Genomic DNA, 27065 nt, shown 5'->3' on the forward strand with positions numbered 1-27065 from the left:
AAATTAATCTGAAATCCCTCAAGGGATGGTTGATTAGGCTGAGGAAAACAAATATATCCACCTGAGCTAGAAAATACCAGTGAACTCAACTGAACCTTTGAGAAATTATGATAGGTTCTTAGTATTTTATGATGAGTCTTTGCTGTTTTTGGTTTCCTCTCTGTTAGCAATCTGTGTTCATTTGGGTTGCATGTTTTGTTTGGTTAGTATTTACTCTCTTTGAGAGAAATAATATTTCTTTCTGAAAGCAGTTGAGTTTAGCCACTGAGTCTTGCTGCAGTCTAGAATCAGTAACTTTTAGGAAGAAATATTAACTAGGTTAATATCCCAAGGTCTGACCCCTTTGAGTTTGGCCACAAATTTTTGTAGGTTTTGAGATTTGTCCTATTGTCCACTATCACAGTCTCAAACACCACCAAAGAGGACCCTGCAGGGTTTCTGTCTGAACCTCCTTTTGTGTAGCAAGAAGAAAGCAGGAATGCATGCCTGTGTGTGTGGAATGGAAGAGAAAATGAGGAGAATGAAGGAAGCATGGAGTGTGTTTCTTGATCAAGATATCAAAGGAGAGGTGGTCAAGGACTTGGCAAAATGCTCTACCCTGAATTTCACCTCAATTCAATCTCACATGCCTGGAGGAGAAGCCAGAAGTCAACGGGTCCATTATATCACTTATCATCCCAATACTGACATCTCAGTCAGTGCTTTCATGCTGTCATTGGTCATTTTCCAAAGTCACAGAGTGAATTGCCCAAATGATTAGACTCATGAATTCGTACTAGAAGCACCTGGAAGCAGCCTCTTAACATGGTCACAGTGAACTCAGAGCAGGTGGGTGATAAGAATACACAGCTAAGTGGTGAAGCCCGCTGTCCTGGTGTTAGACTTGGGCTGGGGGCAACTCATTCCCTGGAGGTGAGCCCCAGGGCTTACCCTTCAGGACCCACCTTCCCCTTTCCCTGTCCTGTCCTTTCCTGGCAGAAGCCTTGTCCAAGCACCAGGGTACCTTCCTATAGATAATTAGACAAATATTCTAAGTCACACAAAGCAGTGGTTTTTAGATTTTGAGATTTAGTAGAAATTAAAATTAAAGAGGAAGCCAATAAAAGTTCACCAACCTTGTCTTTTGAAAAATACATTCACTTGAAAAATTCAAGGGAAGCTCCAATTTATTATCCATATCATTTTATAAAGTAAACTTTTTAATGTCAACAAATTAATGAAAAGGGTAGCCTCAGAACAAAAAAAAATCTTACAAACTATATAAATTCAGTCATATGAAAAACTTCCTGTCACCCTTGTTTTTCTTGTTTTGATGTGAACTAGTCAAAACTTCTGTGTTGAAGCAACACAGGCCAAGGACTAGCTTCAGGGAACTACCAACTTTGGACTTTTCATTCAGGGTCCGTTCAGTCTAGGTGAAGTAGAAACAGAACAGAAGTGAAAAACTGATTGATCGTAGACACTTATTGCATTCAGTTTTTATCATAAGATAACGGAAATTTAGAGAAATTTGAGATAAAAATTCTAAAACCATTATAATTAAGGATCTCCCTTCATTTGGGTGATGATTCCTATACACTTCTTTCTCCATTCTTTGTTCAGAAGTTCTCATCTCTATGAGGTCCCTATGCTTAGGTAGCTAAAAGGATATTCAGTATAATATTCTAACTGACCAATTTGAGTAAAGTAAATCTTAGAAGCAGACCACCAATTGATTTATGAGTTTTATTATCTTTTATGTTAGTATGTCAAAACTAGAGTGTGCTAACAATATTTAATGACTAGGAAAGAGTCAGCTTGTAATTTTCCTATAATAGCACTTCGCGGCTATTAACATTAAGTTCTGATATCACTAAGAGAATTCACTTTTTTTATAAAAGGCTATTCCTATCATTCAGATCTTAGCTAAAGAGTTTACAAATAAGGTAATTTTCTCTGCATTGACTTTGTCTTGGCCATTGATCTTGATCCCATAACTACTATAAAACTCTCCAATACATTACTGTTTTGGTTTTGTTTTTTTTGTGTTCTTTTTTTGACATCGTTCTAGTCTCTCAGTGACACTGCTTTGAAATCCTGCATTTGTTTGTCAGCAAAATACAAAACTTTGGATTAATTTTATATTACAGTCATGGTATAAAAAAATGAAGAAAAATAAATGGAACTAACTGGCAGAACTCCCGAGATTGGAGAATACAGTTGGCACAGCTGCTGTGACTTAGGAGGGACTGTATTTTAAAAGATTTCAAACTACTAAAAAATGTTTATATTTATGAAAAAGCTAAGCCATTGGGCCTAGGGCTATGATTCATTTGTGCCTTTATATCAACTAAAATTTTAGGGAAATATAATTACTTACATGTTTGGGGAATTTTAAAATGCATACATAGGGTAATGTTAGTTTGGTGATGTTACACTTTGTCTAGGCAGAAAATGCACCATCACTAAATTGTTAAGTATAGGTGAAATCAGTGATTATGAAGAGCTCCTGATATACTAAAATCATGCAGAAGTCTACTCCACTTGTGGTTATAGAAGGGTGCCATTTAAATTTCTTTATGAGTAGTTAGGGTATACTATTCCTTGATTTTTCTTAAATGGTAAAGATGTGACCAATTGTGCATAATTACCCACCAGATTAGTCTGTTGAATTAGTGCCTTATTGATGTACTAGATAAAGGAAGGAGCTTCATATCAGCATTCAGTGCTTTCTGTGATGTGAGAAGTACCTTAGAATCTGAGCCTCTTTGCTCAAGGAAGTGAGGACATTTTTCTTGTCATTTGTTTGCAAATAGTTTACATATTGATAGTCCTATATTGCCTGCAGTTGTGTTTCTTTGTTTTAAGCCACAAAAGGTTTTAAAATTTTAAGCCTACACTTCCACATCAGGAGATTTGACATAAAATACAGCTTTTGTGTAACAATGCAGAAAATTCAGATCTGACCCACTAGGCCACTTGGCTGGAGCTGATACTCTGTACGCAAGACACACAGTCACTCTCCTGCTGCAAGATCCCCCTTGCTCACACTGTGTATGTGCACACACATCCTGTCCACTTGATTCATTTAGACCTTGCTCCTATCATGTCTGCCCTGGTAAGGCCACCTTGCCTCTGTGACTCCAGCTCTACACCCAAAGGTGCCAAACCAAAGCTGCACATGCCTTTGCCCATGGTTCTGATTTCTTCCATGGTAGCCATTATATGCCATTTATTTTTATAATTCTAATACCTAACAGAATCCTTTGCATGTTTACCAAGAGATGTGTGTTTGATGGAATTTTCCTTCAGAGATGAAGCTAGGTTATAGCTGAGATCAAGTTAGGCTTGGGGCCATTTAGGGGTGCTGTCAGCCCTAAGGCACTGTGGTCCTAGAGGAGTGAGGTTAGGAATCTATACCTCTCCAGGTGAGGTTCAGCTTTGATGTCATATTGGATTACCTGTTTTCTTCATATTCTTTCCAGTATTCTAAGCCTCTTCAGAAACTCATTTAAATCTTTGCTGTGTAGGGGCACCTGGCTGGCTCAGTCTGTGGAGTATGTGACTCTTGATCTCAGGGTCGTGAGTTCGAGTCCCACACTGGGACTACTAGAGATTACTTAAAAAAAAAAAAAAAGTCCCTGCTGTGTAAAAGGTGACTTTTCAAGCCCTGAACACATGTTGTAAACGAGATCTGTCCACCTTTATCATGACCCTCAGGAGGGGTAATGTTGCCTTAGGGAGTGAAAATGGATTCTTGGGGAGCATAGACATCTTCACTTTACAATAGTTTGTGGCCCTCCCAAGGGACACAGTAAATAAAGAGATATTCAGCATATCCCTGAATATTCCATGAAGCAGGGGAGATGATTGGGGGGTTGGGGGAGTGCCTAAGAAGTTTCCTTCAGTGGTTAATAATGAAAAAAAAAAAAAGGTTGTGAAATACTGATATACATAATGTTTTCGGTCCTTGTATAGATATGGTGAGAAGACCAACATAGGTGAGATGGCATGGGAAAGTAAAACATTCCATGAAAAAGATGAAATAAATTCCACTTTTTCATTCCAAAAGGTCAGAGACAAAATTATTTCTTATGGTTATAGTGATTTTCCCCCTAGTGGTTATTATGACCTGAGGCCCTATAGTGAATGGATATCCTCAACTTAGAATCAAAAACTAGTTAGGTCAGGGTATTCTTTATTACCAACTCCATTTTATAGTTGGAAAGACTAGAGCGGAGACATTGAACCTTGCTCGCCAGCTGAATGAAAACACAGGCATTTTTGGCATCCAGTGTTTCCTCTGACCACACTCCCCCTTTAATGCAGAAAGAAGAAAGGACATTGCTTATGCTATGACTAGGTCACTGAGTGGGGTTGATTGGGGAACATTTGCCAAATTGTTCATGTCTGTGTAGTTTGTGCTTTATTGCTTTATTATATTTCCACCACAGTGTTTCCATGGCTTATTTTGTAAGTTCAGGAATTCTGAGCTTGCTGCTGTGTGGTTTCCTGACAAGGAATTGTTTTAAAATTCCATGCAACACACTGAGTAAGAATGTGAGACCTGGTGGGTGACAGCTGACACCAGTATTGTACCTCTGCTTGTCTGGATTGCCGCCCACTCAAGAGAATTCTCAGCATTTTCGAAGCCAACAATCCCTTGTCATTGGTATTAACCAGTGGTTCTCAACCAGCGGTGAATTTGCCCTTCATGGGATATTCGGCAGCATCTGGAGACATTTTCGGTTATTATAACTTGGAGATGCTACTGGTATCTACTGGGTGGGGGCCAGGAATGCTGCCGTCTACCCTGCGATGCACAGAACAGCCCCCTAAAACAAAGACCTATCTGTGAACAGTGTCAGTAGTGCTGGGGTGGGGACACTCTGGAATAGATAGACCACTCATTGCCTAACACCGTAATATAAAGCAAACAGGCAAAACTATAAGTACCTATGAGGATGATTCTGTGTTTCCTGTATTAAATCCAGGAATAATAATAACAATGAGGATGGTGATGGTGTCGGTGATGGTTCTGATTCTTCCTTGGCAGCAGTTAGCCTTTTTGGGTGTGAGGCTCTCAAAATGTGAGATTTGTATATGTCTTCTTTTAACCTTATGGAAAACCAAAGAGGAGGGTGGTTTTTGTCTACTCTCACATGTAAAAAACTGGAGCATAGAGAAGTTAAGTAACGTGCTCAAAGTGAGACCTTAATTCCACACTTGTCTGACTTGTATCTGTGCGCTGGAAGGAACTGCCAACACTCAGCAACCAGCATCCCCTGAACACATATTGTTAGGTGTCTGGTATTAGGCAAAGCCGTTTATGTATACCATTTAATTTCTAAGCATTCTACTGAATAGATTTAGTTTTGTGAGCTTTCTTCTTTACGGGAAACTTAACACAGTGAAACCTATAACTTACTAGTGTGATGTCACAGAACTGATGTGACTGAAATTTGCAGTTTTCATCAGCTGTTTTGAGATAGCTTTATTTAGAACATGACTCTCAATGCTAATGTGTAAGTGTACTTGAAATCTATCTTTAAGCTGTGTGAATTCAATCATGCCTTTCTACTCCGTCTGTATGGGCCATATCTTGCTTTCTGAATTTGCTTCCAAAAGAACAACTTGTACAAAATAAGTAGGCTAATTAATTAACCAGTTAAGGATGTTTGCAAGTTCTCTAGCCAGGTTGCTAGAATTTCTCCCCTCTTGGGTTCCTTACAAGCTGCTATTCAAGGGGTGCTAAGGGCGGCCCAGAGTTCTGAAACCCTACTGTAGGCCTGAGGACAGATGAACATGAACACTCCACCATTTTTAATGACATATTGCAGCAGTTGGTTCTAAGTAGGTCCTCCCTTGGGAGAACTTTTGGAGTTTCTTAACATCCATGAGGAGCCACACTAACTTTTCTCATATTAACATTATGTCATCCTGCATGTATGTATTCAACTTGAAGAGCATTTTTTAGAAGTTTTTATTCATTTATTTTGAGAGACAAGGAGAGAGAGAAAGCACAAGCAGGAGAGGAGCAGAGAGAAAGGGAGAAAGAAAATCCCAAGCAGGTCCCACACTGTCAGCACAGAGCCTGATGTGGGACTTGAACCCATGAACCATGAGATCATGACCTGAGCTGAAATCAAGAGTCAGATGCTTAATCAGCTGAGCCACCCAGGCGTCCCTCAACTTGAAGAGCATTCTAGCTTTTTACCATGTTCAAAGTTTTCAATTTGCCATTCAGGAATATAAAGAGATTTGGAGGTCATTTGCAACCAATTTTTTTATTCTAGATAAAAGGACATTTCCATCTTGAGACCATTTCTTTCAAAATATAGTGGAAAGGTTTCTTTCAGCAATGATGTCAGAAAGTTGAAGAAGCTCATTAGAGTTGGTAGCTAAGCGAGTAGATTAGACATTACCTATGGCTTTGTTCTTTTCTAGAGGTTTAAGTAAGTTCGTTGCCTGCTTTTTAAAAGTTTCTTAAAGTTTTGGTTTTGTGTGGGGTGTGTGTGTGTGTGTGTGTGTGTGTGTGTGTTGCAAGACAGAAATTCTGGCTTAATTTTTGGAGATATATTAAGGGAAATTGACAGTGATAGAACTTCCTGAAAATTCAGATGTATGGGCTATGAATGTAGTTAGGTTTCTGTACACCTGGAACTGGGAATTCAGCACTCATGGAAATTCATGGGCTCATCCTCTCCTTTGCTATCCTTTATATAACACACCTCTTCCCCATGTCAGATTCCTTCTGTTGTCAAGCTTTTCTTTCCCATCGTTATCTGATTTATCACTTATATTTTTATCTATTTTATAACTTCTATTTGCTACTCACAGTTTCTCTGAATTATCATTCTGCCTCCTCAGAACTTGACCTGCCCATCCATGACCTCTGCTCTACCTCCTGAGTTTTTTCTATTTATCAAATCCAGCTTTTTTTTTTTTTTTTGCCCACTCTATATTTACTACCACTTTAAAATTTCATAACAAGAGAAATTGACTGGTCCACCTTACCCTCATGAAGGCAAACTGTCTTGACATTTCATTTCCAAATAGTAATACAAGTGCTTAATTTAGAAGGCACTGCGTTTTCCAGGAGGAACTCTGCTTGGGAAAATATTAGAATAAAGTCAAAAGAATGGGAAGTAGAAAGCTAACTGGCTATATACCATTTGTACATGACCTGTGAATGGGTTGCCCTTGGGCCAGAAAGTTAGAGCCTTTTAGTAGATCACGGCTCCTATGACCCTGCATTTATCAGAGTAGATGGTTGCAGTAATGATTAACAAGTCTCATATGAAATTCTGATATCAAGGGAGATTTATATGACTTTTTAAATGTGAAATGCTATAGACATATAAGCAGTAGGAAACAAATGCCTAAGATTTATTTTAAGTTCTGTGTATACCAAAGTATTATGCCTTTTTATTTTATTGCAGTTTGTCTTACATTTATCATGTGCTTCCTTCCATGCGTTCAGGCACTGTGCTATAGATACTCATAGAAATTAAACGTAGAATTTTATAGTAATCTGGATCTTCCTGTTTATGTCTTTAAAGTGGGTTCAACAATTTACTAGGCTTATGATTTTAATAATTGGAGTTAGCTTACTGCTTCTCATTCTTTGTGGGGTTGTTCTAGTGTTTTTGCCAAGCAGAGCTCTCCCTATGAGTGGCTGAACCTTAATAACACACCGCCTTCCAAATTAAATGTCCAGAGTTAGCTACTGGTTTGAAGTGAATTGTCAAACAGCTGGGTTCCCCTTCTTCCAGTCTTTTCCTGCCCTGTGGGGACATAGAGAACCTTGGTCTCTGTAGTAGCTTGCTCTTCTATGATTGCTATGTTTCTTTAAATACTAGCCTAATTTTGATATTTTGCATTTTTCAGAGGCAGCACAGTCCCTTCAGCTCATGCTGTTGGTTATTGATACAGCCCTTATTTTTTAGATGCTGAAACTGAAGAGAAGGCACTTTGCCTAACACTGCTCGATAGGTAAAGGGAAGAAAAAGGATCGCCCGTGTCATTTCCATTGGTACAATAGCTCCTTGTTGATACAAGTGTCTGCAGTGCTCACACTCAGAAACCACTAAAAGCACTAATGTAAATGATCTCTGTGTCTGTTTTTTTCAAGTTTTGGGACAGCAGGATTCTCTTTGTACACATTGTCATAGTCTTTTTCTTCTGCTGATATTAAATGCAATGAGGTATAATATAAAACCTTTAGCACCTTGGCCAATAATTGATGTTCTTATAGGAAAATAAGACTAAAGATAATACTTTTGAACATAAAGCTTAGTTGTCTTTTTAAAAATATTGCTATGGCATTTGTTAGGAGATATTCTTGCTATTCTACTAGCCAACTCATTGTGACTATTTTTTCCTCCCTCCTTTCTTCCCTCCTACCCTCCTTCTTTTCTTTTCAATAATCTGAAACACTTTTTTTCTTTCTTTCTTTTTTTTTTTAATCTGAAAGAACACGGGGCAGTGGCTAATTTTGTGAAGGGACAGACTGGTTAAATATGAGCAATGTGGAGCAGACTGAGAAAGAAGGAGACAAAATAAATAGCCTAAGGTAGTGTATTGGAACACATCTCCCTTCTCCTCCACCTGCAAAAAACAATAAACTTAAGCTAACATTAAGGCACTTGTAGATATTGATATATCATTGTTCTAATCAAGGGCCTCATTACACTTGATCTGTGAGAAGGAAAATACATTCCTTTATACTTCCGTAGATAACTAGCTACGTCTGGCTTTTGGTAAAGATGATTAAAATTGTTTGATAAAACTGTTTTCAGGCCTCAAGTTATAGATATGATTGAAAAGTCTGGCTATTTTTATTCTCACATTTTTACTTATTTATTTAACAAGTATTTGTATAGCTCCTTCAGCATGCTATATATTAATGCTATATACTAATGCTAGGTATTAATTCTAGGCACCACGTGTACAACAGTGAATAAAACATATAAAATTTCACACAATATTGAGCAGTTTTCTCCTTCACTCAGAGTTGCATTTTTTTAAACAGATTTCATTTTCCCTCTGGCTACCTTAACTTAATTTAGAATTAAGACTATGATTTAATGGGATCCATAGGTTCTGTTTCTTTCTCTGGTGTTGACTTTGGGTACCATCTCTTCAACTTTTCCATTTGTTTCCAGAATGTACTGGATAACATATTTAAAGCATGTTTAGCTTCTCAGAGATGATATTACCTTAAAAAAAATGGCTTTTTGAAAGTATCAAAGCAGATTTTCTGAATCTATTCTCTAGAGTCTGAAGTGATTTACATAGTTCTAGAAAGAATTATATATGTAGCTTAGTGATTGAGTGGCATTTTACAATGTGGTTTTGGTGGAAAACGAATGGATAATACGATGATCACTCCTCCTTAATTTCTCCTCGACCACACAGACACACACTTCTTTTTTTGCCCTGGTCATGTTCATTGTCTCTGCCTAGGGCGACTTCTCCAAGTAACAACCCTACTGGCAGTGGGGTGTGGGCTAATTCATTGTTAGTACTTGAACCGAGTCCTTCAACTGAACCGCTCACTGGGCATGTGTTGATAAAGCTGTGGTCTGCGGAGTGTCAAGTGTCTCTTAATAACGAGCTAATGTGGCATAAAACACATACAGTTTTAGGAGCCTGCTTCACATTTTCTCCTTAAATTTTCTACCAGAGTGTTTCTCATTCATAGGTAATTGTTGGTTTGAGAGGTATTCATCATCTTTACAGAGGAAACAGGTATGCACATGTGCAGAGAAGGGCTTCCCCATGTGGATGAAATTCTCCTTATTTGGTCAGAGCAGACGTGCTCATTTCACATACTCTGATTTGGGCCTAATCACTCAAACAAGTTCATAAATCTGGAAGGCAGTTGCAGCTGAAGCAGGGTATGAGGGTGGCCAGGAAAGCCCGGTCCCAGTGGCCTTTTTGAGACTAAGAGGCTTCATGCTGGGAAGCTGATGGAACTGACAAACTTGACCCACAGATACACTAATACAGCCATTTGTATAAGATTTTGGGCTGCCTGATTCAAAAATATTTCAGTAGAAAGTAAAATATCCAAATGAAAGTTAGATTTCTTTTAACCTCCTTTTCTTTCTTTTGAAACATAAGCGATATAAATTGTCAAGGAGCTTATCCGAGTTGATCGAAACCATGGCTCTGCCAGAAGCTTGAGGAGAGGGGGCCCTGGACCGACAGAAGAGCTGGATGTGGATTCCAGGGCCACCACTGGAATTGGAGCACTCTGGTCTTGCAGAGACCACTTAAGTTTTCTGCAAACAGCAACGATCCCAAATCTTTAGGATTGAGATTTACATGAGAAGGGGATTGCATGGAAGGCACCTGAGAAATAATAATGGTATCTGAGCATTATTAGTATGAATAATACTACTCAGAGAGAGAATTCTACTCAGAAGAGTAGTGAATAAGGGTATAATTCTGCTCAGAAGATTTCAGAGTTGAACCAAGGATGATGTCAGCATATGATTCTGTAACTAGCAAGACACGAGAGCATGCGTTGCCTCTGTTGTGTACACGTTGTACACTTGTTTTGGGGCAGACTGAGAAACTCCAAGCTGTCTGGTTTCACCTGATCTTTCTACATTTCCAAACTCTTTTTAAAAAGTCATTATAAGTTGCTTGAAAGTAAGTGAGACCTTTTCTTCTCAGGTCTGAATACAATCCCTTCAGGGATTAAAATGTAATTAGAGGGGCGCCTGGGTGGCTCGGTCGGTTAAGCGTCTGACTTCGGCTCAGGTCATGATCTCACGATCTGTGAGTTCGAGCCCCGCGTCGGGCTCTGTGCTGACAGCTCAGAGCCTGGAGCCTGTTTCAGATTCTGTGTCTCCCTCTCTCTCTGCCCCTCCCCTGTTCACGCTCTGTCTCTCTCTGTCTCAAAAATAAATAAACGTTAAAAAAAAAATTTTTTTTTAATGTAATTGGATATTACAAACGTAGATTGGTACTTTTTTTTTTAAGCTTAAACAAGCAAAAAGACCACTCTGCTTCTGCATAATCTCTGGGAGTTCTGCTGTCCTTATCTTGCAACATGTTAGGATCCACAGAGTTGTGAAGATGCCATGCAGTGATGATGTTTGAGTTTCTTTGGTCTAGTATTAAGTAAGCATCTGCCACATCAGCAGCTCTGTACTGGCCTCCAATGGACTCAAACAAGGGGAAATAAATTTTATCTGATCTTGAGTTGCTTAAAGACCAGCAGGGAAAAGAATATAGACTTTTGCAGAGCAGGCTAGGTAATGATATGTTGAGCAGAGATGCAAAATTCTCTAAGATCTTAGCATACTTTTTAGTGGGTCCTTCCTACTGAAAATATTAATGGGTGGTTTTCATGTAAGTGACTCAATTCCTACCATCACTAACTGGAATTCTACCTCTTTCCCTCCCACATATGCAAGTAAACAAGGGTGAAAGTATATATGATTAGTGTCGTTGTAGAAGGAATATAGAATCAACTCTAATTTACCAAAAATAAAAAAGTAAAATGCTTATAAATTTTGCTCTTGATGGTACGAAATTATTTGAAGTGCAGGTCACAACAAATGCATAAGTGATGGCCCCATGATTGAAAATCATAGGGTTAAGAATTTGATGATAAATACAACCATTTGATTTTAATTTTGAAAAATCATGATGTCTTGCTTATTACATAATGGTAGAAACAAACAAATTCTTTATTTGAAAGCAGGGCCTTCTGGTTATAATTTTTTAAAACACATTTAAAATAGATGATTGGGATTTGCTTAAATCTGAGTGTAGTATGGCATTAAAGTAAAAAGTTCTCAAAAACTTAAAATATTTCTGTTTGTGTTTGTTACCTGCCAAGACTTCCTATTCACTGTCTCAGGAACTAGAGCATCTTGTAAAGAATAAAAACTACTTTCTATCTCTGTTTTCAATGAACTGTTTTGATAAAATGGGTAAAAAGATACTGTAAAGCAAAGGGCCCTGCAAGTGGCATAGACTCTAGTCACTGGGACTGGGCATGTGACCTTGGATGATTGGTTTTATCCCTTAGTTTTCTTCTACTTTTTTTGCAAACTGTTATAACATGGATTAGAGGATCCCAAAGACTCTTTCTATCTGAAACACTCATTCTATGAGTTGATTTATTTATTTCTGATTCCCATTTGAGTTTTTTAATGAAAATGTAGAAAACAAAAAATAAAACCATATCACTCCTGGGAGGATCAAATGCGTTTTGGAGAAACAAAGTAGCAACAAAATAACAGATGATGGACACCTTATATCTGCTCAGAGAGATCCAGTTGATTTTCTTATGATTCATAGTTATAGCAATTGCAAGAGAAAGCCAGCCACTGAGTTTTAAACTATTGTAACCAAACCTACCTACCGTGGCTTCTCAGCTGTTTCTATTTAGTGTGGAAATCTAATGTGGCTGAAAACTACTGCTGATTTTTATTAAGTTGAAGTCTGGAACTTCCCCTTGTAATGATAGAAAAGCACAATTTCAATTAAAGGAAAACTGCCAAAGTTCTGAAATTCATTTATTTTATTATTACTCAGTTTAACCCTAGAAATGGGAGATCAAGCAAACTGGATAGATTTGACAGTTCTGAGGTCATAAGTTCAATTTCCTCACAAGTTGTTTCTAGATCTAATTCACTGCAAACCATATAACCCTTCACCTTTTGATATGGAGTCTCTTATTGAATTGTGTGTCACATCAGGATCATCCTAATCACTTTGGGGCTAGGAAAATGACAGGTAAGTAAGGCCAGGCAAAGGAGCTCCAGTGAGCAAGTCTGGGAGGCAGAAAAGGGACAGGTATCACTTTCTATAGCAGACTCAGAGTGTGCTGGAGTAGGCTTGAATTGGCTAGCAGCACTGATTGTTGAATTTTCGGGAATTTTCAAATTTTGTCTCACCTTTAGTAGAATGGAGCTGGCCATGGTGGGATTATTCACACTATGAGAACAGGCAAATGATCCAACTGGGGCTTTTTTCTCTGGAGAGCCCATTGTTACACATTTACTAGCACAACACTGAAGAGACTCCGATTAACTTTTTTTTTTTTTTTAAAGCCCTGTGGATATCCATGTATTTATTTTTCATAAAGACATACCAAAAAAGCATTGTATGAAAGAAAGGTATTTCCAGAACTGAATGGCTGATTGATAGTATACAGCTCACTTGATCACCCAGATATAAAAAATAGTTTGTTTGGACAGTCGTTGTTTCTACTCTTTCCCCTTCAACAGAGTTAATTTCTTAGATGTGATAAACTGAACGCTTTACTCCAAAATGGGAAGTTAGTTATGTTTTAAAAGGTACTCTAAACTTATGGAGCTGAAATCCATGATGTGAGCTCCTAAAGAAATACATATGGATATGGAAAGATCTTCTTACTTCTATTGTGATCTAAATGAACAGAATGTGCTAAAGTGAGCATATAGTATATAAGTACGATATCTACATGCAAATAATTTTTTAAATATAGTTTTTCTCATTTCAGTGTTTGGACAGTTTGTGTTAACAGTATACTCAAAGTGTGGGAAAAGAAGAGTAGAAAGGAGTTATGGTGGACAAATGTCAAATAGTTCCATGTAAGGCATGATTTAAGGGATATACTCTTGAGAGAAATCCTCATTTGAGTTTATGCATCATGTGAAACAAAAGCCTCCCAGAGAGGTAAAGCTAAACTAGTTAAGCAGTGTGTGTAGTGAATACAGTCATGTACTTAGTAATGAAAGGAGAGAAGCAAATTGACGAATTCTTTGGCTTGTAAAACACATCTGGATTAAATGCATCGGTATGTTCTATCAGTTGATGATTCTTTAATATATCTTCATATTAGAACTACTGATGTACCAGGGAAGAAGAAGTTTTCTTGTCATTTTATTTAGAAGAAATCAACCAATTTATTTGGAGCTCCTAGAACAGACGTATTAGAGACAGCAGGCTGTACTTTAATGGTCCCTACATACTTGCGTATATGAAGCAGAATTGTACAATACACTATGTGAACATGTCCTGTCATCTGTGTTCTGTGTTGCCATTATTCACATATAGAATGTGTATGTAATCAGTTCCTATTTTGTGTCGTATTCATCTGCATTTGCAGCATTTCAAAGACTAGTCTGAAACATCTTGGCACAGATGGGAAATGCAGAGTTGCTTTATAAGTTCCAGAACTACAAAGACACAGATCTAACATGTGATATTAATAAATAGCTTGGATGGGGGGGGATTAAAAATTAGATTATTTATTTAGAAAGTTGAAAGTCTTCATTTGTGATCATTACTCTGTTCTTGAAAGGAAATAGGTGCTGGGTTTTGTGTTTTGTTTTTTTTCTCCCATCCTCACGTTTCCCTTCTCCCCCTTCCTCATGTTTTGAATTAAAATCTAAAGACAGACTGAAAGAGTGTATATATAACTGCAAGAAGGATGTGGTAAATCATGGCAGTGGTTTGTGATCTCACAGACATGGTGGTGTCAGGAACTAAAGACCAAAGGCGAATCCTCAGCTTCCAATGGATTTACTAGAAATCCCTTACCCTTGTAGCATATCATGGATAATAGCATATCATGGATAATTACATTTTTACAAACGGTAGAGAAAATCATTTTGACACACACACAGTATTTTCCAGCCAGACCAGCTTTTCAATCTTTTACAGCTTTCATGCATTAAGGCTTGTATTTTCTTTGTTTATTTTTAAAATATTATCATTAATAATAGGCTTGTTCTGTGGTCAGCCTCTGAATAGAAGACACTGAGGAAAACCCCTTCTTCCCTGTTGCCCCAAGTCAAACATTCGATACCTTTTCCTTTGTAGAAGTTTGTGCTCTTCATGTTTTTCATTAAGAAAGTTATGGCAGCCAAATTTTCATGGAGATTTTTAGGAGCTTTGGTCATTTTTCAGCTTATTGCTATGTGTAAAAGAATGAATTATGTTTAGTGGCAAATCACTGAAAAGAAAAAAAATTAGAAAAAGTCATAGAAGAAATACTGTCATCGATTTCTTTCCCACTACTGTGCAGTGGAGTGAATTCTGACTGGATAAACCTAGAAAAGGTCATCCCCATTAACCACTCAGCTGTATCAGAAGTCCAGGGCACAGAAAACATTGGGGGACAATATTCTCCTTTCTTAACCCTTTCGGATCAAATGTGGTATTTCATTTTGAAAATGAAATCCATTCCCCTGAGGCCTTCAAAACTTTAATAATACACAATAAATAAAATCATATCTAATAACTCAGTGGTTTCATCTGGCACCACCATCATCTTCTAGATGTACAGCAACTGCAGAAACATAAATACTTGCAGGCCTCGAGCGCCCAGTTTCTATTTGCTAAATAAACTTGGCTTGCTTTAAATTCCTCTGTGTGCAGTCATTAATACAATCCACTCTGACAGCATTTAATTAAAGTGCTTTTCTCTATTAAATTCATTAAAAGTCACCTCCCCCCCCCTGCCCCCAAGTATAACTGCTTTCCAGATGCTGAGTGGCAGGGACCTATGAGCCTCACTTTAAATAACTTCTCATTCCTCTTTGTAAAGTGTTTATTACATTCAATTTAGAAACTGTTAAATATGGCTTAGAAAGAAAGATTCCAGGACATGTTCACCATCCCTTTAGCAATTTTTTGAAAAACAAATGTTAGTTTAACTCCTCTGAATAAGCATCTATTATCTGGATATATATATATATATATATATATATATATATATATATATATTTTTTTTTTTTTTTTTTTACACTCTGTCAACACTCATAGGCATTTAAGCTGGGAGGTAATAAAGATATGATTTTCCTCTCAGGGTTGGGGAATTTGCATCACTTCTAAGCAGGTACTTGGCTGGAATATCTTCGCCTGCAGATTCAGGGAGAGTGAGCGTAACCGTCCAGTATTAATAGATTATTGACAGTTTAATGTCTTGGCACCTACTTAGCCCATGAAGTATAATAGCCAGGAAGCTGTCTGATATGAAAGCAGTCAATAGCATTTTCAATCAAAACCTTTCAGTTAATTGCCGGTTGACCTTAGAGATTTCCTTTAGGTAAGGCCGTCTTTAGTTTAGACCAAAAGGCCCATATTGATTTGTAGAGTTTATTCAGAGATGATTATTTAATACCCATTCCTCCAGTATCTGTGGTAATTTTTGCCTTTTCTGTGTCTACCAAATGAATTGTCTTTTGGCAGTGCTTTTCACAAATATTCCCTTTACCAGCTCTACTTTGAAAATATCTCATTAAATCTGTTCTCTTCTCAGAAATAGAAAGTTGAGAATCTTGAGGGAACACATGATCAAGTATTTTAATATGATAAGAGAATTTTGATACAATTTTTTGTTCAGTCTGGAATTATAATTCCAACAGAGACCCTGACAAAGCTAAAAACTATACTTTTAGTAAGGGTGATTATGTAATACCTTAAACACTACCCCCTAAAACAAATAACATTCTTTAGAGCCGAATGCTTTTTGGTCTCCATAAGTATCAGTGTGATATCAGCCTTATATTTAGCTTCTAGATTTTCTATACTTCCCTGATTTAATTTTAGTTCAATATTTTAATTTATTTTTTATTTATTTATTTTTATTTATTTATTTTAATGTTTATTTATTTTTGAGAGAGAGAGAGAGTGGGAGCCATGGGGGGGGGTGCAGAGAGAGGGAGACACAGAATCTGAAACAGGCTCCAGGCTCTGAGCTGTCCACACAGAGCCCAATGTGGGGCTCAAACTAATGAACCATGAGATCATGACCTGAGCCAAAGTCAGATCCTTAACCAACTGAGCCACCCAGGTGCCCCAGTTTTAGTTGAATATTTTAAAAATAAATTTTAACAAAATCTAAAATAAGCCTACCAAAGCGGGTAGGAAACAGCAAAGGCAGTATCTGGCTAGAACTTTAAACCATTTGCCTTACTTTGGATTGTGTGGTGTTGGATCTACAAAGATTGAATCAAAGTGGGGACAAAATTATAGGCTTTGAATTGATTTTGTTACTTTTTTTGTTGGTTCTTCACACGTGGGTTAATGTCATTCATTATACTCCAAAGATCATCATTTTCATATTTAATTTAAAAAAAAAAAAAGACCTATAGTGCTTTCAGTAGTATTTTGTAGATAGGCAACATTCTTTCACATTTCACTCAGTTAATAGCCATTTTTGTCTCAGGCTTTTCTTGTGATACATATGATCCGTTTTAAAGCAAATATACCTAGTTTTTGTCTATTCTTTTTTTTAAAGGTTCCCCTTCTTTGACTTTTGTATGGATTCTCTCATTGCTATTTGCTGTTTTCCCCTCTGGCAACATTTTTTTTTTTTTTTTTTTTTGCCATAGAAACTGCTGTGGACCTTTTGAATTCTATTGATAGTAGAAATATTCTACAGATTGGGGAGGAGGAGAGTGAAGCAAACTGATGAATATATCAGTTTTGAGAATAGTAACCCACTAAAGGTATATCTCTGACTGTTAGTAATTTTCAGATGATTTGGGGGAAATTAAAGAACTACATGAGCCACTTTATGCTATTGTTAGCCATACAAAGTGTATTGTGAATTTAATGCGTTACTACAAGCTATTGGAATTCAACTCTTGTCAGTAATAACCATTTTTTAACGAGTGCCTGTGTGAACTTGCCCCTTTTTTTCCAAACCCTTGGAGCTATTAGATGTGTTCCAAATTTTACGAAGACTTTTGGTTTGTATAACCAAATTGGCTATTACCAATACAGACAAATTCTGGACATTTTAGGATAAAGTTTAGGTTTCAACTGCTCACTCAAAACACAGTGCCTGACCCTGTGCTGAGTGTGTGCAGATGAATGTAACACAGACTCTACCCCTAAGGAACACATAGCTTCATGGAGAGACAGGTACAAGGACAGATGACTGTAATACAGTGTGTGAATACAGAGAAAAAAAGCACAGGGGGCCATGTTTGCCCTTATCTGGTGAGCAGGAGGAGCCAGAAGGCTCCCGGGGAGTAGTGCTACTCAGGGTCCCTTAGAGAATTCCTCATGAGAGGAGCTTTCTGGATAAAGCAGACATGAGGAAGTGAGGGCACAGAGATCCGAGGGACCAGAGGGTGGGGCTCCAGCTTTAGAGCACTGCCCAAAAGGCGAGGGTTGAACAAGGACAGGAACAGGAACAAAAGCTAGTCAGGTCACAGAGCCCTCTTGGATGTGCAAGAGGCCTTGACCCATCTTACAGTCACTGAAGGCCTTTGGCAAGATGCTCTGTTAGCCATGGCAGGTGACCTACCGGGAGGAAGTCATAGTAATTCAGATAAGAGAGATTATAAAGGACAGAATAACAGCAATGGGGTACATAGAAGGAAAAAATAATCCAAGAACTGTTTAAAAGCAATAATCAACAGCACATGGGATTGACTAGATGTGGAATTTCAGATGAGGGGGAAGAGTCAGCAAGAACTCTCAGATCCTGGCTGAGGCAACTTGGGTTGAGGAGGTCTTAGGGCACCAGCTGAGAGCATTAATGATTAATTCCCTGTGAATGTCATTTGTAAGTATGTTTGTTTTGTACTGAGTTTTCAGCTATTAAAGTAAGTCCACCTCTAAGCAAATTCACATTTGAAAGTATAATGATTTGACAGTTCTCGTGTCTGAGGATGACCTACACCGAGGTAAGCAAGTGTGTTTAGGAAAGCTAAGGCCATGTGACACAGAGACAAGACTGGAGTTGATTTGTGAATCTGGATAGATAAGGATGCTGCATGACTGGCTTCTGGAAATATAATGGTTCCTCCCCAGCTTGGAGACTGGAATTTTCTTGTGGGAAAAGGAATTGCCAATCTAGTTAATTCGCCCCAGGGAATTAGGAACTGTGATTTCTCTTCCCAGTGACCATCCATGGTATTCTGGGAACAGATTTATTTTCTTGAGGAAACCACTGTCTAAATAAGAGTGCCTGGTCCTGTCTGTTTGCTACCTCTCACCCCATGTACTTACCACAAAGTTTAGAAGCAAAAGTTTCCCCATACCTGGTTTCAGTTAGTAAGATCATTAATGTGGAGGATGTAAAACCAGTGTCCTCGTAATGGATTATAAGTGGTTCAGAACTTAAAAGAATACTCTAGAATTGACCTTTGGGAAGTTTTACCTCACATCATTTAATTTTTCCATATTCTTTTTCTCTTGAAAGAAAATAACACCAAAGAAAGCCAATCTCCAATGAAATTAAATAAATGAAGTTGAAAACTTAAGGTGTCCGATAAGCTCTCATTTGACACCTTTTCATGGGTAAACCACAAGGCATTTTCCGTAGAGATCAATGGCCTCCACGTCACAGTCTGAGGAGAAAAAAAATCCCTCTTTGATCATTTGACTTTGTTTACCCAGTTTGGACTTTAGGGTATAATAAACCATAACATGTCAGTGGTGTGGTAATGCTAGATATTTTGTCTTTTACCAGAATGGTTGATTATAATGCACTACTTAAGATTTGCTTTCTATAAAAGGAATATTTGTACTTTTATGTGTTTGATTCACACAGTACAGTTTTCTCAAGTCCTGTTATTAAGTGGTTACATTCAGAAAGCAAAAAATATGCTGAGGTAGTATTTTATTGGCGAACATCTAATATTTTCACTAACCATAACTGTCAGATTGTTCTGACTTCTGAGTGCCCCAACTGTAAAAATTATACACAAAATGTGGCCTATCATAGGATTCTAAATAGCCCATGTGAGGCCTCAAGCACATGGATTACCTTCTCTCTTCTTCCCCCCTTCCCCCTACTCGTTAAGAATCTAATCCATACACCCTCTCTCCATAAGTAATTTAAACCCTCTTCTTTCAGAAACTGGAAAACAACATAACTGCAGTGTCACGAGTTGTGTTAACACATAAATGCCATCACAATTAAGGAGATTTTTTTTTTTTAATTTTAAACCAAGTCCTGGCTGAACTTTGTCAGGAAGAGTATCTCTTTTTTATACCAGCAAATTTTGACAAAATTGGGTATGTGCTTTTTCAAAATGGTACACACAAAAAAGGTAACAATCCCTTTATAACCCATGCAAAATTAACATTTAGGAGAGGAACTTCTCCATAATGTATTCTAATTTTTCCCAACTTCTTTGTCTTTACTTTTAACTCTACACTTGAAAACTTCAGTAGTATCTTCCGCCATTTTTAGTGTCATTGTTATACTTCAATTAGACATTTATTCACACTAACACGAATTTGTGTTAAAACTTTCATTTAAACAGAACATAGTTTTGCATGTTTCTCCATTTACCAGCTAAATAGCAGTAAGCATGTTTGTTACATGTTAGTCTCAGGGGTTGTGATTTGGGGGTCAGAGCTCAATTTCATATATTCATTTCCTCCTCTGAAAAATAATTGCAATGGTAGCCATTGACATTGCGAGATTAATTTGTTGTTTTTAACAAATGAGAAGTCCAAAAGATAGTAAGCACTTTGATAATATCAAAATTACAGGATTTAAATAATTACAGAAATTTGACATATGACTACCAAGCTGCATTATGTAATCTGTATGTAAGTCAAGGAAGAGTGAGGCTTTATTTCAGTTTGTTGGAAGTGGCTTGAATTTACTCTAGTGCTTTACCTTAGGAATCATTCTATAAGTCTTCATTGACATAGTCCTTGGCTGGCTACATGGTGTCTGTTCTTGCAAAGTACGTCTGTTCTCTACCTTCATTTAACTTAACCTGTTTTCACTTAAAAGGAATCAGAACTCTGCTCTGGTTAAACTTATTGGTTGATATTTATTTATCTGAAAGAGTCTGTAACCTTTTCTTTTAAGCTTACCTTGAATTTCTTTTAAAAAAATCAAATTTCAGATCTCCCTGGGTCATGTATTCCTGGCATCTGATGAAGTTGTTTTCATTTGGGCTGCATTTTACTTTACCTGAGACTTAGTTTAAGAATTTTAATGGATTGTTTATATTTTGAACCCTTTGCACATCTTTTTCTCTTGGTCTTTTGCCATTGATGAGGTATTATGAATTTCCAGGTTGGTTCTTTTAATACCATTATGAATTCTTGGTACTCAGGTCGTCCTAACTTTTACCCATTTCAATTAGTTACCCTCGTGTCTTTAACCTGACTTAAGCTCCTCTTTCATTTGTGCTGGTGCAAAAGCCACTCTCTCTTGATTATACCAATGAGACAAATCATGCATTCATTTAAAAATCAGAACTCCAGAAGTAACTGCCAGCTCTGGTCACATCCATGCTACTCTTATCTCATTGTAACTCAAATATAAGGTCTCTAAAGACACTTTAGTACCTGTACCTTGAATCTGGTCTTTAAGAGATAGACCTTCTCTGTGAATTCTTAAGCTAAGTTTTGTGTTTCGAGAAGACATTGTGAAAAGTAGTGGAGGTGTATGGGAACAGGGAGGAAATGAATGCTCATGAGTGTCAAATGAGATTGGGGTGGATGGGCTGGGAGCTGGTTTCTCCCAGGCAGAAGGACACATAGTTGTGGACTGGACCATCCTAAAGAGTTCATTCTTCCTGGAACCTCTCATGGATTATATCTGTCACGTTTCCAGAATGCTTTGGGTCACGTTCGGCCCTAAATGAGCAAATAAACTTATTCAACAGGTGATAATGATGAAGAGAAAGATATCATTACCATTAGGTTCAATATATGGCCACATCTTACCTTTGTTGGATTCTGACAGGAGAGATGATTGTTTTGTATTGGCGTGGTGTCTGTTTGAATGAGAGAGTCATCTGGAGCCTGCTTCATTTACTCTCTGTCAGCTCATCTCCTTATATTGAAGAAGCAGCTCACCCAGCCACCTCTTCAGTGTTTGCAGATTCTGGCCACTCCCAATAGTCATATTAATGACTGCAACACTCTTCCCCACCACTCCCCGCAAACCATACCAGAGTTGTTGGTATAGTTGTTCTCAATTTGTTACCAAAGAGGAAGTGATATAAGCCAAAGGCTGTTTTAAGAACTATGCTTCCTCCATCCCCTAAGTTTATTTTAACAGATTATTGTGTCACAGCGTTTTTATGCTTTTATCTTTGACCAAAGTGTTTATTTTGAGAAACAATTATTAAACTGCATTAAAAACATACACGATGTTCCAATACCATCTTGGTTACAATATTAAAGGAAACGCAGACTAAGGCTGGATGAAATTGAACACATATTTCCATGTCAAACTTCTTACCATTTTGCTTGTTTGTATTGATTTCTCTTGACGTGGTCTTCTTTTATTGAGCACCACTCTTTTTTTTTTTTTTTTAATTTTTTTCTTATTCCCTCTCTTTTTTTCTTTTAAATCCCTTTCCTATAGCTGTATGTGCTAAGAGCAATTGTAAAAGGAAACCAACTTATATTAAACCTGCCTGGAGTCAAAATGTAATCTAACACCTGTAGTCTGCAATTTGTCATCACTTCATGGATACTTTTTTTTTTTTTTTTTTTAATAACAGATTTCCTGAGTTTTGACCTTAGGATACTGTATAATCCAAAAAAAGCAACAAAACTAAACCATGGTTTTTAATAAGTCTTATAATAGTGTTAGGATGTGAAATTACAACCGTAAGAGTCAACGCAAGTCACATCATTTGAAGTTTGAAATAGTGCTGAGTTGTGTATCTAAAAGAATGTTTTGCCTGTGAAAATGTCTTTGATAAAATCAAGAGACAAATCATAATGCACATGTAATTTCTCTTACACTCATTCTCTAAGACCTTCCTTGGTGTCTTGGCTCAAATAAGGATGTTTTTTAACTGTAGGGTACATTTTGCATTTTATATTAAACACTTTTCATTAGGAGAAAGACAGGGCTATACTGAGTGTGATTCATATAGTTCAGAGTTTTTAAACTTTTTTGGTCTCAGTATCCCCTCTCACTGTCACTATTGAGGACTCCAGTAGTAATATATATCTATCAATATTTGCCACGTTAGAAATTAATTCTGAGAAAGTCTAAAATGTTAATTTAAAAATGATTGTAAATAATATATGTACATATGTGAAAACAAGACATTTTAATGAAAAATAACTGTGTATGCAAAACAAAAAATGAGAAGAGTACCATTGTTTATATATATTTTTTGGAAATATTTTAAATGTCTGGCTTAATGGAAAACAACTGGATTCTCATAATTGCTTCTGCATTTAACCTGATGCAATATGTGGCTTTGGTTGGAGTAAAAGAAAGTCAAGCCTCACACAGACAAGGGATTAGAAAAGGGAGGAATATTTTAATTTTTTTTAATGTTTATTTATTTTTGAGACAGAGAGAGAGCATGAACAGGGGAGGGGCAGAGAGAGAGGGAGACACAGAATCCGAAATGGGCTCCAGGCTCTGAGCTGTCAGCACAGACCCCGATGCGGGGCTCGAACTCACGGACCGTGAGATCATGACCTGAGCCAAAGTTGGACGCTTAACCAACTGAGCCACCCGGGCGCCCACCCAGGCGCCCCAAGGGAGGAATATTTTAATAGCCTCTCCAAGTAAATGTGATATTATTCTTTGGTACTACAGGAAAACTTTGCCAGTGGTAGTGTCTTAAAAGTTTTTAAAAATCAGGGATGCCTGGGTGGCTCAATCACTTAAGCGTTGGACTCTTGATTGCAGCTCAGGTCGTGATCTCATAGTTTGTGAGATCGAGTCTCGCATCGAGGCTCAGAGTCAGCACTGTCAGCACAGAGCCTGCTTGGGATTCCCTCTCTCCCACTCTCTCCGCCCCTCTCCTGCTCTCGCATGCGAGTGTGCTCTCTCTCTCCTCAAAATAAATAAACGTTAAAAAAAAGTTAGTTGCAAAGTGGAATGTAAAGTCATATTGATAAACTTTCAGACTTTATAATTCATTGGTCTGCCTTGCACTTTGAATGGATCTTTTACCTATTCGTGATTTTGTAATGTCATGCATTGGTCATTTGGAAGATAATCTTCCAGATGATGCAGACCTTCCAAATGCTGACACATTAGTATGACATATTTTAAAAAATTTGTTAAATTGCCACCAATATCATCAGGAGCGTCTTTAGTGTTGGGAGCTGTTAAGCTTATAGTAGCAGCTACATGTTTTCCAAAATTCTAATTTTCACTTGAAAGGTCAAATTTTATCATTGGCAAAAGTGCTACCAGGTTATTTTCTTTGAAGTGGCAGGATCACTTCATTTTTAAGAAAACGTGTGCCAGATACTCGAGTCTGAATAACCATAGTTTGTCTGTTGTTCTTTCAAGTAAAAATGATATTCCATGACAAAGATGTCTTGATTAACTCGCATATCACATACTCACATAAGCACTCTTTCTCGCGACAGCCATCTCACTGCAGTTGTTTATAGTTCTCTATGTGTACTTCCCCTTTCCTCACACAAACTCTTAAAAAGGGGTATACTTGGGTTGAGATTTAATATAATCAATAATATATTACTGCATCATCAAGGACATTCTTAAATGAAAGTGGCATTTTTACTGTGTGCATATGGCAGTGAAGACCTACAACCACCAGCACAGTTTGGTGCCATTGACTTCATTTATTTCAACAGGCCAGCGGTTTTCCCCACCCTTGTTTTTGTACCATGAGTACAAATTTCAGCATGACCAAAACAAGCAAATATGGTCTTCGTTTTGATGTCCTAGACCTCTTGGTGGGGAATCAGGATTTCCCCAGCGGTCCGTGGATCACATTTTGAGAACCACTGTTAAAGCATGTCTTCCTAAAAGGATCCCAGGCTGTGCATATAGAAGGTGTCACCTTGAACGGATCTATGACTATGAGAGATAATTCCACGTGACAGATGCTTAAAAGGCAACTTCCGTGTGTTAGGTGTCATGTTAAAGAATGAAGAGGTATGTAGAATATAAGTGAAAGAAGTAAGAAAACTTACCGGTAGACATGCCCATTTGTAACTCTAAATCTTTGGAGTGAAAAGTACAGACAGATCTCTGAATTTGTTGCTAATTTTTATAATAAACATAACTGATAGAAAAATACACAAGGCATTATACTACTGATTCTTACATCCCCCTCTCATTGTTTGAGGGTAGTTATTATTTACAGGAATCCTGCTTATGACAAGCACTCTGCTAAGTACTTAGCATGCATCATCTCACTGAATCCTCATGACACTAGAAGGAAGATTTTACAGATTGGGAGGCTCAGAGAAAGTAACTCGCTCAGAATTGTAAGGCTAGTAAACAGATGTGCTTTTCAGGGTAAGAACTGGATTCACAACCAAAACTTTGTGACCGCCTCCCCCCACCCCCCAAGCTCCTGCTCACAATTTACATATCATGCCATCATTTGGGTTATACGGTGCTTAAATTTTTTTTTTTTAATGAAGGAATGGTAAAAAAAAATAATACATATTTTCTCTCAGATACCCACTAGATATGTGTCTATAATGAATAACAGTTTATTTACTTTTTAACATAGTTTTGCTAAAATGGAACAATAACAAGAAAAATAATAACAAGTTATGCAAAATAAGAATAATAACTGGTCTGAAGATAAGAAAGAATATGGAGTTAATCCAGAAGAGCAGAACAAAGACATACTGACCACTTACTGTCTGCCAGACGTATGGTGTGCTGATATGTAGCTCAGAACCTAATAAGTGAGATAGATGTATAATGGTTACATTAATATTTATATTAGTTAGCAGTCATTAATGCTAAGTTCTTCCCACTGAATTTTTGAGAAAATTAGTTGTCTTAAATGCTGATTTGGGGGAAAAGGGAATATTAGGGGGTAGAGCTAGGTTGTTGAAACTTGAGACGAATATCTCCATTACATGATATTTTATATATAATCTATTCTTTAAATAGCACCACTCATTCATTTATTTACTTAACAAATTCTAATTGAGTTAGGCACAGGGACTTTTCAGTTGTTCCAACCAATTGTTCTCGTTGCCTGTGAAATATATTTTCTCAGGACTTTTAGTGGAAGCATGTTTTCCTTTTTTGGATCAAATATTTTATATTCTGTTGTCATAGATGAGGCAAATTAGACAAGTAAAAATAATTCTGATATTAACTCAAAATAAATGGAGACAAAAGTCATCTTGTTCGTGTTCTCATCTCCTGTTGTTGAGCATCACCACTTAGGACCTGAAGTTCTGGGTAAGGGTCAGTCCTCTGGGTAAGTCTTGTCATTGAGAGGTGGATGTGTGCATCTGAGAAGCTTCTGTTTTAACCTGTTACCACCCTGGATCAGCCACCCTCTGCAGTCACCTTCCTAATAATTTCTCATTTTCTCTATATAAAAAAGACCACAAAGTCTTGGCTTATTATAAGTAATCCAGTTCACCCCATAATGATACAGTGAATTATATACTTTCCTGAACTTAATCATTCAAGATCTCACTTCCTTCCCTGCAGGCAAAAACCATTATATTTTACACATGGCTCCCAGCTGGTTTTCATTGAGGCCTTCAAAACCTATTTGAACACTGAGAGGTTTAAGAAGAGCTGTTTTATCTTTTCTTGGTAGACTTTTGTCATGGTACCATTTTGTCCTTGTGTTTCCAAACTTTTCAGTTTTGAAGGCAGAGAAACGACATGTGCCCATATTATGGTTGTGCTTTGTCACGGGGCCAGGAAATTTGGGGTTTTATTTTGAAATTGATGTCTCCTTTGAATATATTTACAACTTTTATTTCTTTATCACTATCTTTATGTCCATTTATGTACATGTATGTCGTATTTCAGCCTAAAGAGATTTCAGCAAATAAATAAGAAAGAGCTTATTAGACTTTTAACTTTCTGTTTGTTCATATCCTATCCACAACTTATTCATCAACACATAATTGTTGGAGATAGGAGTATGTATTTAGAAAGCTTTGTAAATTAATACATGCAAACATGATAATATGATAGACATTCCATAAATACTTGATAAATCAACATTTTTTTTTTTTTTTACTCTTTTAACCCAGGGTGAATTGTCTTCAACATAATTCCTTTTAGACATGATAAGCACCTCTGAAGAAGGTGCCTGAGGAAGGCAGCCATCAGGCAAATGTCAATTAACTATTCTCTTGAACACAGAAGTACCAATGGATCCTTCTAGTTGTTTTATGATAGTGTTGCTATTTGTGAT

The 27065-nt window shown here is 37.3% G+C and overlaps 1 protein-coding gene across 1 annotated transcript in view; it reads left to right on the forward strand.

Moving 5' to 3' along the window:
- SATB2 (SATB homeobox 2) overlaps positions 1–27065 on the forward strand; it is a 185080-nt gene that overhangs the window by 150644 nt on the left and 7371 nt on the right. The gene's annotated exons all lie outside the window — the stretch shown is intronic.

Source organism: Prionailurus viverrinus, chromosome C1 (assembly GCF_022837055.1).
Source record: "Prionailurus viverrinus isolate Anna chromosome C1, UM_Priviv_1.0, whole genome shotgun sequence".
Classification (NCBI taxonomy): Eukaryota; Metazoa; Chordata; class Mammalia; order Carnivora; family Felidae; genus Prionailurus; species Prionailurus viverrinus.